At 51.5% G+C, this 15,064-nt stretch overlaps 3 non-coding genes across 3 annotated transcripts; 1 reads left to right on the top strand and 2 right to left on the bottom strand.

The window, feature by feature from the left end:
* Positions 1 to 1,411: 1,411 nt before the first annotated feature.
* Positions 1,412 to 1,503, bottom strand: TRNAI-UAU. The gene is given in 2 exon segments: positions 1,412 to 1,447; positions 1,466 to 1,503. It is a non-coding gene; the product is annotated as a tRNA-Ile (tRNA).
* A 2,513-nt stretch (positions 1,504 to 4,016) lies between these two features.
* TRNAF-GAA lies at positions 4,017 to 4,089 on the bottom strand. The gene has a single exon. It is a non-coding gene; the product is annotated as a tRNA-Phe (tRNA).
* A 1,107-nt stretch (positions 4,090 to 5,196) lies between these two features.
* On the top strand, positions 5,197 to 5,269 carry TRNAR-CCU. Its single transcript has one exon. It is a non-coding gene; the product is annotated as a tRNA-Arg (tRNA).
* The last annotated feature ends 9,795 nt before the right edge of the window (positions 5,270 to 15,064 follow it).

The following is a 15,064-nucleotide window of genomic DNA, read 5'->3' as shown; positions in this document are numbered from 1 at the left end:
CGGAAGGGGGAGGTTGCATTAGCTAAAACAAATCCATATTAAAGGCTGCAGGATGGCAGCAGCAGAGGTGGGGAGTCTCCTTCCATGTGATAGAGCTGGTTCCCCCTTCCGTTGCTCAGGGGAAGGTTGGTGCTTTGAGCCCACCTGGAACGTCCCATGGGGGAGATTAACGGGACTCTTGGGAAGAGAAGGGAAGTATTTTCTATCCCTGCCTAGCTCCATTGGTCTCCTTTGGCCCTTTCGGCTCTCTGCTCCACCGCTGGGGAGATGCAGAGACAAGCCCCCATCTGGGTGAGTCACCGAGAGGCTGTGTCCCATGGCGTGTGTGGGGGAGAGGGGGAGGGGTGGGATGGGGCTCAAGGGGAGAAGGTTGTGTGTGACAGTGTGTGGGGGAGGGGGAGGGTGTGTTCCTTAGGACAGAAATGATGGAAAACACAGGGGCAGTGACAGTGAAGCCCTGTGTCTGAGTGTTATGACCCTGTGTGGTGCCACCGTTCACCTTCCCCTCCTATGGGCTCAGCTTTCATTGAATCCAGCATTTTTTCACCTGTCCTCACCACAGAGGTGTCCCACATGCCTCAGCTACCCAGTGTCCCTCTTAGAGACGCCGAGGACTGGAACTGATTTCAGCTGCTGGACAGCTCTGCTAGGTCTTTATTCATTTGCACAGGAAAATGCTGAGTGTTTAAATTCATTTCAACCCCCCTCCCTGCCTTCAGCGAACTCCTGAACATACTGGAGATGGGTCTGGAAATCAATTTTCATTTGAAAAAGCTTTTTAAGGGAATCACTTGGATTGGAACTAGGAACATATTACCCTGTAGGGAAACAGTCACCCTCTGAGCTATACACTCAACAAAGAGTGTCATGTATAGCTCAGAGCAGGACCAGTTTTTAACCTGGGGGTTAGTAAACTTTCTCTCTGTACAAACACCACAGTTTACAAACTCCCCACCCCCGCTCTGTGTCACTAGAGCACAACTCTCCTTGGAGCACACACAGCTCCCCAGCTCCCTGCCAGCCAGTCTCTCCAGCGTTGCTCCAATCCCTTAAAGCAGGGTCTCAACCTCAATTTCCCTTAGGGCCAGGGCCAGTCCTCCAGTCCTCCCAGTGGGCCAATAATGTCACTCATACTGCCCAGATCCCACCCCCCAAAACTCCACCCCCCACCTGCCTAAGGCTCTGGGAGGGAGTTTGGGTGGGGAGAGGAGGTCTAGGGTGCAGGCCCTGGGCTGGGGATTGGGGTGCATTGGGGGAGAAAGGATTGTAGCTTCTGACCTGTGCTCTGGAGAGGAGGTAATAAGTGAAGGGGGCATTTCTGACTCCTCCCCTCCTCAGTGTCCCAGGGCTGGAATTCTACATTCCACAGGGCCAAATAAGGGGGTGATGCTACTTGGTTAATGAAAATGAGTGCTCCAGGTGAGGTTTGAACTCACAACCTCAGCATAGTTCCTCAGCACTGCCCTATAAGTACTGTGCGCTAACCAATTGCACCACTGGAGCATCTATTACTTAAGATTCTCTGAGACACCCCTAGGCTGATAAAGCCAAGGAGTGACCCCAAAACATTCTCAGTGGGGCTGAGAGCCGGTAGCGACAAGTGTTGTACTCGGTGGGGTGGATACTTCTTAAGGGTTCCAGGCCCCATTTCACCCTTTTGTTCTTCCCTGTGTAATAATAGAGCTGGTTCAGACTCAATGTAGAGTCTTGCTGCAGACCAACAGAGCTGAAATCACTGGTAACCAGCTCTAAGCATTAGTCCTGCTTTGGGACAGTGTCTCTCATGCAAGAAACTGCCCAGTCTGCGCTAGCAGTGAGGCTCCCTCACTAACAGCTGAAATCAGGGAGAGCTGTGTGAAGTGCAGGGCCCCAGGGGTGCCTGGACAGGGGGAAACAACACCCCAGGTGCCCAGAGGAGGAGAGGTGTGTTGGGCTCCCGCCTGGGACTCTGCCTCCCTCCTGCCTAGCCCTGACTGTGAAGCCTGGCCCTGGCCCTCCTTCCTTTAAATGCCATGTGGCCAAGAGGAAGAGTGTGGCAGCTGCAGGGACCAAAGTTGTGGGCATCAGGTGAAGCAGCGAGAAACAACCATATGGTCAACCCACAGGAATCTCTAGCCAGACTGTTAAGTTCTAGGACCCCAACCTATAGCTGCCAGCCCATTGAACCAGCCAGACTAGAGACCTATCTCCAGTGGGCATCAGTCACCCAGCAGGAGGGAAAAACCTCACTCTAGTTCACCCTGAGAGAAAGTAGCCAAACACATTGAGCTCCAGGGCTTTGTAGCAAAGCAACGTATTGCTACAAGGTCCCACTGTGATTTGAACTCAGATTCCAGGATTCAAAGTCCTGAGTGCTGCCCATTACACCATGGGACCTGCTGCTATTTCATTTTCTAGACCCCTGTGACTCTTGGCTGGTTTGCACTCTGCACTTATTGCTTCCCACCATCAGCTTCCTCTTGCGGGACTCTCTCTCCTCCTCCAGTGACTGTGGTCCTGCACTACCGGATCTGTGGGTCCTGCCCTGAGTCCCCGCATCCCCCTGCTTTGTCTCCGTTCCCTGCAGGCTGCAAAAATGTCAGGGGAGGCTGCTCCTCCCTTCACTCGGTGCTCCCGCTCATATCAGCTAACTGCAGCCTCATCTCCTGGAACTCAGCCAGCTGTCGCTTGATCCGGTCATACAGTCACACGCTGACCGGCTCCCCTGCCTGGATGCTCTTGTGGAAATCCCACAGGTGACGCTGCAGGACTTTGCACTGTTGGTTTCTTTAATGTTGTGGTGTTTCCCCAGCCGCAGGAACAAAGCCGCCAACTCCTCCCTCACCGACTCCCACCAATCCCCCTGGTAACCACAGAACCCTCTGATGCTTTCCCGTTCTGCCAACACTACCAGGCCTCGCCCCCCTGCTCCTTTATCTTGCAAGCTCTGGATGTTCAGCTTCCAATGTCCTCTGCCCTGGGTCAGGGAATTGCCCACATTGAGCACACAGTGAGAGCTGCGTGATCCGAACAGTCCATTGGCACCACCCTGCACTGGGCTGTCGACGTGCTCTCCTTCACAGAAATCCGGTCAGTGCGACTCCTGGCCTGTCCCCGCAGAAAGGTGTATCCCCTCTGCGGCTGGTGTGAGCTCGGGTCAGAGGAATAGGAGGTTACTGCCCACCCTCCACTGGTTCACTGTGCAGAAACACGTTCTCTAAGCCGACCTCACTACAGACCTGCACCAGGTAGTGCTCATCGTAGAAGAGTTTCTTCTGACAGTTGGAAAAACAGGACCAGCAGTCCTCAGGCCGGTGCAACAATTGAAATCCCCCCCGACACCATACACCGTGCGGTCTAGAAGAAGGGAGCCAGTTCCTTCATAGAACTTTCCTTTCATGCCTTAATTGGGGACCATACACACTAGCAGTAACCAGTGCCATGGAGCACAAAGCCAGCAGTAATGCCCTTCCTGGTAGGAGCTCCACCACCTTCTGTACTCGCACCATGAATGTGAAGAACAAGACTCCAACCCCATCATTCTTCCCTGGACTGGAGGACCAGAGAGATGGGCCCTTCCTCCAATCACCCTCTGCCCATCAAGCTACCCTAGAGTTGTTAATGTGCATTTCCTGAACACCCACCATGGCCAAGCCCAGCTGCTCCAAGACACTGAACATCAAGTGCCTCCTCCTGGGCCCGCAAATCCCTTCCATATGGCCACTTTCACACATGCCCCTTCCCTGGTACTGCCCTCCCTCAGCTGCACAGAAGAGTTTTCATCCTCTATACCTGCCTGTCACTGCCCAGCACCCCCTCTAGCACTCTCTTCCTGCCATATTGGGTCCACCAATAACTCACTTAGGAGAGACAGCTCCTGTCCCTCATTGTTAAATGTCAGGCCAGCCAATTAGGGGCAGAAGCCCACAATATCTTTTCCTACTGCAGAGCCCAAGCTCAGGGACTCACCTTGGGTGCAGGGACCACTGTGCTCCCAGAAAACAAGCCATCACTGTGCAAAGAGGGATGAAAGGGCCTGCCAAAGCCTGGGATTGAACCAGGGACCTTTAGATCTTCAGTCTAACGCTCTCCCAACTGAGCTACTTTGGCAGCTGCGTAGTAACGTTTTGGCCTGTTGCTTCTCTGCCTGAGATATTTTTGCAGCCGTGGCACACAAAAAGGACGTCATTGTGAGCGGCCCATGAAGACAAGACTCGCTTTTGCCTGCCTTGCTCAGCTTGACTTGCTGCCTCACCCCGTTCCTGCCTCAGTGCCCGGGTTGACCTGGTGGTGGAAGGGGACTGGGGGCCAGTGGCACGGGGAGAGTCTTGCCACCACTTGCCACCACCCCCTGTTGTCCTGGCTTCCCCCACTGGGCGTCATTTCGGGAGGGAAGTGGGGCTTCTGCCTCCCCTCCCCGATTTTCACACCGCAGAGGAGTGCGAACAGGAAAATGAACGGCTGCTCCACACCCCCACCGGAGGCACCTGACGCCCTTAGCTGCTCCCCCTGCTCCCCCCCAGCTGTGCTACTGAGTGGAAGCATCCTGTGCCCATAACACAGAGCTCGATTAATCAAAACCCTCTTCTGCCAGCACCGGGCCTCCTGCGTCTCACACTGGGCCTGCAAGCGAGGGGGCGGCTGGCACAGCGCCAAGAGTCTAACCTGTGAGGCAGGAGGCGGCTGACGCCCGCAGCCTGCTGGGAGCTCCCAGAAGTTATTAAGGGACAGAGACTCCTCAATGCCCTTAGTAACAAGGTTTTGGGGGTCACCGAGGCCAGTAAGGGGGTCACTATGTCAGCCTTATAACCCTGGGTGTCAGGTCGCTGTGCAGCTTTGAACTAGAGCTCGGATCCCAACAACCGACCAGCAGCCCACAGCCTCCCCCTGGGTCTGCCCCCCCTGGTTCCTCCTTACAGGCCGACCTCACCCCCCTTCCAGCCCCGGATTCACCCCTAATCATCCTACTGCCACTCAGAGCCACAGCCGTGGAGGTGCTGAAGGAGGCAGGGGTGACTCTAGGGTGGGGTTCTTCTCTAACGATGGCTGGCAGAAAGGTGGTGCTCAGCTCTGTCAGGGACCTGCCCAGCTGCCTCGCTGCCAGGGGATGCAGACGTTTCTGTAAGGCCATTAAATGGGTATTTGGCTTCTGAGTGAATGTGAGGAATGTGCAATCCTGAGAGGGAATTTCCGTCTCTCTTTTTACTGTTCTTCAGGGCCCCAGTGGCCTAATAGATAAGGCATTGGCTTCCTAAGCCAGAGTTTGTGGGTTCAAGTCCCATCTGGGGTGGAAAAACTCCTTCCTTCTTGTATATTGCAACAAAGCCTTGGTGTTATTTTCCCCAAGGAAGCTGGGAGACGTTTGAACCCAAAGTACTGGATCTTGGGAGCAATCCCCCAGAAATGGCATCTTCCACTTGACAAATCCTTTCTAGACCCATCAGTAGCAAACACTTAATACTAGTGTTTGTCTGAGAATAGAAGGAAGGGGAGTGTTTACTCCGACACCTCAGTGAGTGAAACAGACAGAAAGAGCAAGGCTGTCCTGAAAGAGAATGGATCTGTCTGGAGACAAAGCAGACCCTGAGAATGAGCAACAGTGTGAAAAGAAGAACTTCAAATGTGTGTTAGGTGTTAGATAGGTTGGTCTGACAAATTTCAAGAAAATACCAATGCTCTTAGACTGATGCGGACACTGGCTGCTTCTGACCTTTTACTGAGAGTTCATTGGGAAATATTTTCCTTAACTATGTTATGGAATATTGGGTGGGCTATGAAGGCACCATTCCTCCTGCTTTCGCCCTTCGAGACAACACGGCTACATGGCCAGTGCTCACCTTGTAGTCAACTGCTAGAGAAGACAACACAGACAGGGATGGCAGCAGGGCAGACTGGAGCTCCACGGAGATGGTGGGACCAGGACTCATCAACGGGGAGGTGGCCACCCCACCATGCACAAGGCTGAGCCAGCAAGTGTGGTGTGTGCTTCACTGTGCCCCTACTCACTGCACATGGTGGTGAAGGGCAGTTACTGAGTTTGGTTGGTCGGGCAAATTTAGGGCTTGGCTACACTTGCAGAGGTAGAGCACTGGGAGTTAAACCACAGCAGGGAAACCGCTGCCGTGTGTTCACACTGACAGCTGCAAGCGCACTGGAGTGGCCACATTAGCAGCTCTGGCAATGCCACAGAGAGCAGTGTACTGTGGTAACTATCCCAGTGTGCAAGTGGCTGCAATGTGCTTTTCAAATGGGGGGCGGGGGTGGAGTGTGACAGGGAGTGCGTTGTGTGTACATGGGGGGAACGACAGTGTGTTTGGGGGGCTGAGAGTGTGTCAGCATGCTGTCTTGTGTGTTCAGACAGCAGCAGACCCCCACCTCCCCTCATACACACTCACAGCAGCAGCAGCATTCCACACTAATGGTTGCTTTGTCCCAGAGCAGATAAGCAGCCGGCTGTCAGAAACGGAGCTTTGAAAGGGGATATCCGCATGCCTGCAGCCGATTTCAAAACAATGACCAGAATGGGCACTTGACTTCAGGGGATTATGGGACATTTCCTGAGGCCAAACACAGTGCAGTGATGCAACACATCATCCACACTGATGCCCAGGTATTTCAGCAGGGCTCAGCGAGCTTTATACTTCGCATGGAGGTGGATTACCAGGAGCGCTCCACCTGCAGAGCCCAGGTGCTCCATGTGCCTTGCCAGTGTGGACACCTCAGGCGTTAGGGCACCCGGGGCTGCTTTAATGGGCTCTAACTTGCAAGTGTAGCCAAGCCCCTAGACTATGTCACTTGTGTGACTTACTTGGGCTATTGTAATAAATACAATAGACGTGCAATGGTCAGAAATTGCACCAGCAGAGAAGTATATTGCAGGGAAACCATAAGGAAATTAAGAGTTTAAATTATCCTGCACATGTCCCACGTCCCACTAAAATGAATCCAACCCACAGGTCACATGGGCAGAAGTATCAGTGTCAGGATGCTACATTGTTAGCACAGTAAATGAAGCTGCAAAATAAATGATGTTTAAATGACCTCACTCTATTTTTTACAATCCGGTGTTAAGAGGTAATAGATACAGATGGACACCAGGCAGGGTCGTTTGGAGGATGTAGCCTTTATGCTTCCATCCCCCACCACTGTCAAGTTTTAGCCAATTAAGACAAGTCAGCAAATAAGAACAACCTCAGGTCTCAGTAACTGCTGCAGGTAGCAAAGTCCTACAGGGAGCAGTTTCTGGCACTACACCTGCACAGCTCTGCTCCCCGGCTCTTCTCGGGCTCCTGCTCTCTCCTTAGCTCTGCCCCACTCTGGCCCAGGCAGGTCCAGCTCCCACGGAGGATGGGACCCCCTGGCCTGGTGACTCCCTCATTACACTGCCTGGCCTGTCAGTGCGGCTAACTTGGAGCTTTGGCCTCTCCCCATTGCCCCTGGGGACTGTCAGTCTCAGGGGCCTGATTTCCCATTGGCCCTTCACCCTTCTATTGGGACTGGGAACTAGCCAACCAAAAACCCCACTAAGTTTTAAGGGGCCAACAGTCCCTTACTCAAGCCGGCCCCGTGAGGATCACTGGTGTGCAGAGACGACAGCATGAGCTGGTCCCATGGTGTAAGAGGCTGCACTCAGGACTTTGAATCCTACAATCTGAGTTCAAATCTCAGTGGGACCTTGTGGTAAAGCCCTGGAGCTCACACTGCTCCACTTCCTTGTTTCCAGCTCTGCAAGAGCCTTTTTTCCCCCTCCTGCTGGATGGGTCAGGGCTCTAGAACTGGCTACTAACACCTGAGGGTTGGGATTCTCATGGCTTCACCTGGTGCCCACAAGTCTGGCACTTGCCACTGTGCTTTCCCTCTTGCTCACCTGGCGCTTGAAAGAAGCAGGGCCAGGGCCAGGCTTCATAGTCAGGGCTGGGCAGGCGGAAGCCCAGCACCTCTCCTCCTCTGGGCACCTGGAGCAGAGGCGGCTGGTGCTGACAGCTCCAAGGGAAGGCTTAAAAGCCACAGAGGTCAGGGCAAGAGGAGGGCAGGACCATGCCTATGTGTGGCCAGCAGACAGCCACAGGGCCAGCCTGCTCCCTGCTGTGCTGAACCCCACTGAAGGCCTCCCACAGGCCAGCATGCAGGGCGGCTGCTGATGCTCTGTGGCCAACATCAGAAGAGGGTAGGAAAGCAGGGCCAGCCCCCCTGGTGGGACCTCTGACCGTTCCCACTCATGGTGCTGACTTTGGCAGTGGAGCCGTCCATTTTCTTTGGCAAGTCAGGAATGGCAAAGGCGAGACTGGAAGCACCTGGGGCTCATGCCCCAGCCTTTGTGACGCCCACCCCCCAACTCCTTCCCGGGGCTCTAGCTGAAGCCAGAGCATTGGCCTGAGTGTCCAAGAAGAGGTTCCAGCTGTGAAGAAAGCAGGACTTGCAGCACAAAGTGAGCACAACCATGAGGGGACTCAAATCCTGAATCATCTGATCAACAGGGAGATGCCTTATCCTTTAGGCCACATGATGAGGGGGTCTAAGCTCTTCTTTGGAAAAGCCGGACACTGTGTTTCTCAGGTCATCTGCTGATGGGGCCGAGACTCTCTGGGCACAAGAAGTCGAGTTCCCAGCGAGATGCCAGACTTAATTCTCTGGAGCCAGGTGCAGGGTTTTGGCAGGGAGGCTCCGGCATGGGGGATTGGGGTGCAGCAGACGGACCGGCTGTCTATGTGTGGAGATTTAGTCGCACTGAGGCAGAGGAGGGAGGAGGAGTAGGAGGAATCCTGTTGACAGGCAGTGGCTGTGCAGAAAAAGAGGAGGGGTTCCTGGGACTTTTTTTGCCTCTCTTTTGCCTGTCTGCTCACTTTTGTAGTGAACAGTAAAGATGTTTTTCAGGTAGCTCAGTTGATAAAGCATCAGGCTCTTAATGTGAGGGTCTGGGGTTCAAGCCCCTGCTCCTGTTTAGGTGTTGCCGGCACATAGGCCCGAGGCGACAGCAACAGTGGTTCATTGCCTGGTGTGCTTCACTTCCAATAAACACACCAAGGTGGAGAAGCAAAACCAAGGTTTATTTAAGCCCAAATAAGGTGCAAGGGAGACATAGCAATCTCAGATACAAACAGCTCTCTCTCTTTATACATGATTTTAGCTAAGCATCTCTATTACCCCCCACTACCTACCCCTCCCTCTACTCACCCCCCCCCTCCTCCCCCTCGCGTTCCCATACAGCAAGCACATTATAAAGACTTGGCAGCAAACATATTATCTCGTTAGTAACTTTTCTTGACCGGTCATTCTGTTTCACTCCCTTCAGCCAGGTGCAAGCAGGCTGTATAATTGCCTCCTGGTACTGATAACTAGTTGCCACACATTCCATTCTTTCCATCTGGCCTGTGGGGTTAATTAAAGTCTAAACATGGAAGCGGTTCAGGCAAGCAGAGGACTGATACAGGGAGCCTTCGTTGGCACTGTTGTTTTCCACCCCTCTGTCAACACTGGGCCATGCCTGGTGACACCAACATAGGTACCCAGCTTTTAAGTTGCTTTGTGTGCCAGAAGCCAAACTCTGTTCACAGCCACATGCAGATTCCCAGAAGCTGTGGCCATTTCCTGGAAAGGTTCCTTTCCTTAGCAATCAGGAGAGAGGCCACATCCACAGGAGCAGGTGTAGAAAGTGCAGTCTCTGGCCTCCAGGAAGTGCTCTGGGGCCAGGTGCTGAGAAAGCCCAGAGGGGGAGCAGCAGAGATGGGGGGAAGGGAGAGAGAGAAGCAATGACAACAGAGTACAAGTGTAAAGGGGGCATCTGGTCTGGCTATTGTGGGGAACTTCCCTGGTTTATACACGACCCTGGTGGAATTGGCCAGTGGAAGGATCTGAGTCCCCACCCCCTTACCCAGAGGCTGCCTGACCTCGAGGACTGTTAGGATACAGATATTCAGGCCTGTCTGCAAAGGCCTGTACTTTAAGAATGTAGGTGTATTTTTATCACTTAGCTAGTTATAAAGATATAAAAGAAAGAATAAAAAAATCACTGTCTGTCTGTGTAATGGCCTTCTCTTACTGTGACAGTCTGAGGCCTGGTTCTTCGGCTAAGCAGCAAAGGCAGCCATAAGGTGGGAAGTGTATGGTCACATCCTCACATTCCCAACTAGTCACATTGAAATAAGGTGCGATTGGGCTGTGAGGAATACAATCCTGTCCTGATATTCCATCACCTCCAGAGAAAGGGAAACTTAGTTTGGTAGCATCCTGTCTGGCAAGAACTCACTTATCAATAGACACAGCTGGAAAACCCTTATGTCTGTATAGATGTAGTTGTGAAATCCTCCCTTCTGTATTGTTTTGTATGTTTATTTGCATGGTCTCTGTCTGGGTCTGTGATTGTTTCTGTCTGCTGTATAATTAATTTTGTTGGGTGTGACCAGTGAAGGAGGTGGAATATAACCATGTTACAGTATATTAGGACTGGTTAGTCTAGAGAAGGAGTGAGGGTGCCAGGCGGCGCGGTGGTCGGGGCCGCGGGGTGAGTGCCACGCTGAAGCGCTGCCTGCCCCCCCTTCTCTCTCCCCCCGCTCCCTCCCCTTCCCCCCCACTAGACCGGGCGCGCACTCTGCAGCACAGGGAGTCCACTGGCTCCGGCCGCCCTGTGGGGTTTTTTTTTTTGTTTTTCCCCTGCTTTGCCGGCCGTGCCGTTGTTTTTCCCCCCATCCCCCTGGTTTGCTGCTCCAGCCCCACCGTTTTTGTGTTGTCCCCGCCCCCACTTTGCTGCTCCAGCTGTGCCGTGTCCCTCCCCCCCCAGCTTTGCTGCTCCAGCCCCACCATTTTTGTGTTGTCCCCCGCCCGACACTTTGCCACTCCAGCCACATCGTGTCCCCCGCTTTGCCGCTCCACCCGTGCGTTTCCCCTGTTTTGTTGCTCCGGTGGCCCCACCCCATTTTTTTTTGCTTGGGGCGGCAAAAGCCAGAGCCGGCCCTGCCCACACCTGACTCCCTGCCATCTTTACAGGGGCCTGACAAGCTTTACTTGTGTTTGGATTCTGCAAAGCAGAGGAGCAGGTGACGTTTTCCTTCCAAGTTGTGTGTGAGTGAATCTTTGGCTAGGTCTGCACTACAAAGTTGTTTCAGCAGAATTACATTGCTCAGGTGTGTGAAAAACACACAACGCTCCCTCGGTCGGCAGCTTGTGGCTGGTGCACACACTGCAATGCCACGTCTGGTGACAAAACTGCCCTGTTTTGGTGACAAAATAAAACGACTTTGATGAGAGGTCTAGAGCTTTTTGCAGCAAACTTAAAGTGACAGAGTAGATGCTGCTGTTCATTATATCACCATAACTGGCCTCCTCCAGTATCCCACAATGCCCGCCGTGAACTCGCCTGCCCTGCATTCCTGCTACAGAGCCATGGGCCCCTCCCCTTTCATCGCTCCGGGAAGTTCTGACAGCTGAGCCTGCTGCTCTGCTCCTGCAGCCAGGAGCAAATCACTGCCGTGGATGCTGCTCTCTCCCGCCCTGCAAACACAGAGCAGGGTGGTGGGAACTTCCTTACATTGGGGGGGGGCACCGGCATCCGAACTGTGATGCCCCCAGGACACCCCTTCCATCAAGGAGGCTCTTACCTTCTAAACAGGGACGGCTGTTTTCTAGTAAAATCACTAAGAGGGAAGGAGAAAACTCGAAAGAGGTTCCTCCTGGCGCTCACGTACGTGAACCTGAATACTCTCTCAGTCCTCAAAGAATCATAGAATCATAGAATCATAGAATTCAAGATCAGAAGGGACCATTATGATCATCTAGTCTGACCTCCTGCAAGATGCAGGCCACATAAGCCGATCCACCCACTCCTTAGCAAGTGAACCCTGCCCCATGCTTCGGAGGAAGGCGAAAAACCTCCAGGGCCATAGCCAATCTTCCCTGGAGGAAAATTCCTTCCCGACCCCAAATATGGCGGTCAGCTGAACCCCGAGCATGCGGGCAAGACTCTCCAGCCAAACCCTCTGGAAAAGGTTACATCATACCAGGCACATAATTGACCTATTGACTAAGCCCGTTATCCTATCATACCATCCCCTCCATAAACTTATCTAGCTTAATCTTAAAGTCGTGGAGGTCCTTCGCCCCCACTGTTTCCCTCGGTAGACTGTTCCAGTATTGCACTCCCCTGATGGTTAGGAACCTTCGTCTAATTTCAAGCCTGAATTTCCTGACTGACAGTTTATATCCGTTCGTCCTCGTGTCCACATTGGCACTGAGCTGAAATAATTCTTCTCCTTCCCTGGTATTTATCCCTCTGATATATTTAAAGAGTGTAATCATGTCTCCTCTCATCCTTCTTTTGGTTAAGGAAAACAAACCGAGCTCCTCAAGTCTCCTTTCATACGAAAGGCCTTCCATTCCTCGGATCATTCTAGTGGCCCTTCTTTGTACCTGTTCTAGTTTGAATTCATCCTTCTTAAACATGGGAGACCAAAACTGCACACAATACTCCAAATGAGGTCTCACCAGCGCCTTATATAACGGGACTAGCACCTCCTTATCCCTACTAGAAATACCTCGCCTAATGCAACCCAAGACCGCATTAGCTTTTTTAACGGCCACATCACATTGCCTACTCATAGTCATCTTGCGATCAACCAGGACTCCTAGGTCCTTCTCCTCCTCCGGTACTTCCAACTGGTGCGTCCCCAGCTTATAACTAAAGTTCTTGTTAGACATCCCTAAATGCATAACCTTACACTTCTCACTATTGAATTTCATCCTGTTACTAATACTCCAGTTTACAAGGTCATCCAAATCTCCCTGGAGAATATCCCGATCCTCTTCCGAATTGACAATACCCCCCAACTTGGTGTCATCCGCAAACTTTATCAGCCCACTCCTACTCTTGGTTCCCAGGTCAGCAATAAATAGATTGAATAAAATCGGACCCAAAACCGAGCCTTGAGGAACTCCACTGGTAACCCCCCTCCAACCGGACAGTTCCCCCTTCAATACTACCCTCTGCAGTCTCCCTTTAACCAGCTCCTTATCCACCTCTGGATTTTCACTTGATCTCCATCTTTTCCAATTTAACCAGTAATTCTTCATGCGGTACCGTATCAAACGCCTTACTGAAATCCAGATATATGAGATCCACCGCATTTCCCTTGTCTAAAAAATCTGTTACTCTCTCAAAGAAGGAGATCAAGTTGGTTTGGCACGATCTACCTTTCGTAAATCCATGCTGTAATCTATCCCAGTTGCCATCGGCCTCATGCTCCGGAACCATTCTCTCTTTTAAGATTTTTTCCATGACTTTGCATACTACAGATGTTAGACTAACAGGCCTATAATTCCCCGGGTCACTTTTTTTCCCCTTCTTGAATATAGGAACTACATTAGCTAATCTCCAGTCAGTCGGTACAATCCCCGAATTTAGGATTTTATTAAAGATTATCGCTAACGGGCTAGCAATATCCCTCGCCAATTCCCTTAATATTCTAGGATGAAGATTATCCGGGCCCCCCGATTTACTTCCGTTAAGCTGTTCCAGTTTGGCTTCTACCTCAGCTACCGTAATGTCTACCCCCATATCTTCATTCCCATCGGTCCCTCTATCACTATTCCTTAGCCCTTCATTAGCCTCATTAAAGACCGAGGCAAAGTATTCGTTCAGATATTGTGCCATTCCAAGATTATCCCTAATCTCCACTCCATTTAAAGTTTTAAGCGGTCCCACTTCTTCTTTCTTGGTTTTCTTCCTATTTATATGGCTAAAAAACCGTTTGCTATTGGTTTTAATCCCCTTCGCTAGATCCATCTCCACTCGTCGCTTTGCCTTTCTCACAGCTTCCCTGCACCCTCTGACCTCAATAAGGTAGGTTTCCTTGCTGATCCCTCCCATTTTCCACTCCCGGTACGCTTTCTGCTTTTTCTTAATGACCCCTCTAAGACGCTTGCTCATCCAGCTCGGTCTAAAACTGCTACCTACGAGCCGTTTCCCCCTTCTCGGGATACATGCCTCTGACAACTCCTGCAACTTCAACTTGAAGTAACCCCAGGCGTCATCTGCCCTTAGATCCCTAAATATGTTAGCCCAGTCCAATCCCTAACTAGTCGCCTTAATTTAGTAAAATTAGCCCTTTTGAAATCATACACCCTAGTCTCAGATGCACTATTGATTATCCTCCCATTTATTTGGAAACGAATTAGCTCATGATCACTCGAGCCAAGGTTGTCCCCTACAACAATGTCCTCAACAAGGTCCTCGTTACTCACCAAAATCAAATCTAAAATGGCATCCCCCCTCGTCGGTTCAGCAACCACTTGATGAAGGAATTCATTAGCTATCACGTCTAGGAAAAGCTGAGCCCTATTATTATTACTAGCATTTGTTTCCCAATCTATATCCGGGAAGTTAAAGTCCCCCATGATCAAGCAGTTCCTATTAGTGTTTACCTCCTTAAAAACATTAAAGAGCTCCTATCCATCTCTAAGCTAGATCCCGGCGGTCTATAGCACACCCCAATCACTATCCTGGATGAGGCTCTGGTAGTTTTCTTCCCCAATGTGACCATTGCCCAAACAGACTCCGTATTGTCCATTGCAGCGCTAGTTATCTCATTACATTTTACCTCATTATTGATATACAGTGCTACTCCCCCACCTTTACCTTTGCATCGGTCTTTCCTAAACAGCACATACCCTTCCATACCTGTACTCCAGTCATGGCTACTGTTCCACCATGTTTCTGTTATTCCTACGATATCCGGTTTCAATTCCCGGACCAGGAGCTCCAGTTCCTCCATTTTGTTACCTAAGCTTCTCGCATTGGTGAACAAACATCCTAATTTTTCCTGTTGGGCTCCTCTCACTCTTTTTACCCAACTCGGTAGGGACACAGTACTTCCAGTATGACTTGTAGATCTAGAATCTGTCCCCCCACTCTTCCTTACACTTAACTGCCCCCCTCTGGCTATATCTGTTATCTTGTTGTCCTCACTCCCAATGTGAAAATTTGGCGTGGAGCACCAGGACCTCTCCCGACCGTCTCCCCAGTGTCTAGTTTAAAGCTCTTTTAATCAGATGAGCCAGCCTCCCTCCTAGACGTCTACTTCCTTCCCTACTTAGG

Source organism: Mauremys reevesii, linkage group 23 (assembly GCF_016161935.1).
Source record: "Mauremys reevesii isolate NIE-2019 linkage group 23, ASM1616193v1, whole genome shotgun sequence".
In the NCBI taxonomy this organism is placed as follows: domain Eukaryota; kingdom Metazoa; phylum Chordata; order Testudines; family Geoemydidae; genus Mauremys; species Mauremys reevesii.
The sequence above is the reverse complement of the archived record's forward strand: the minus strand, read 5'-3'. Positions and strand labels throughout refer to the sequence as shown.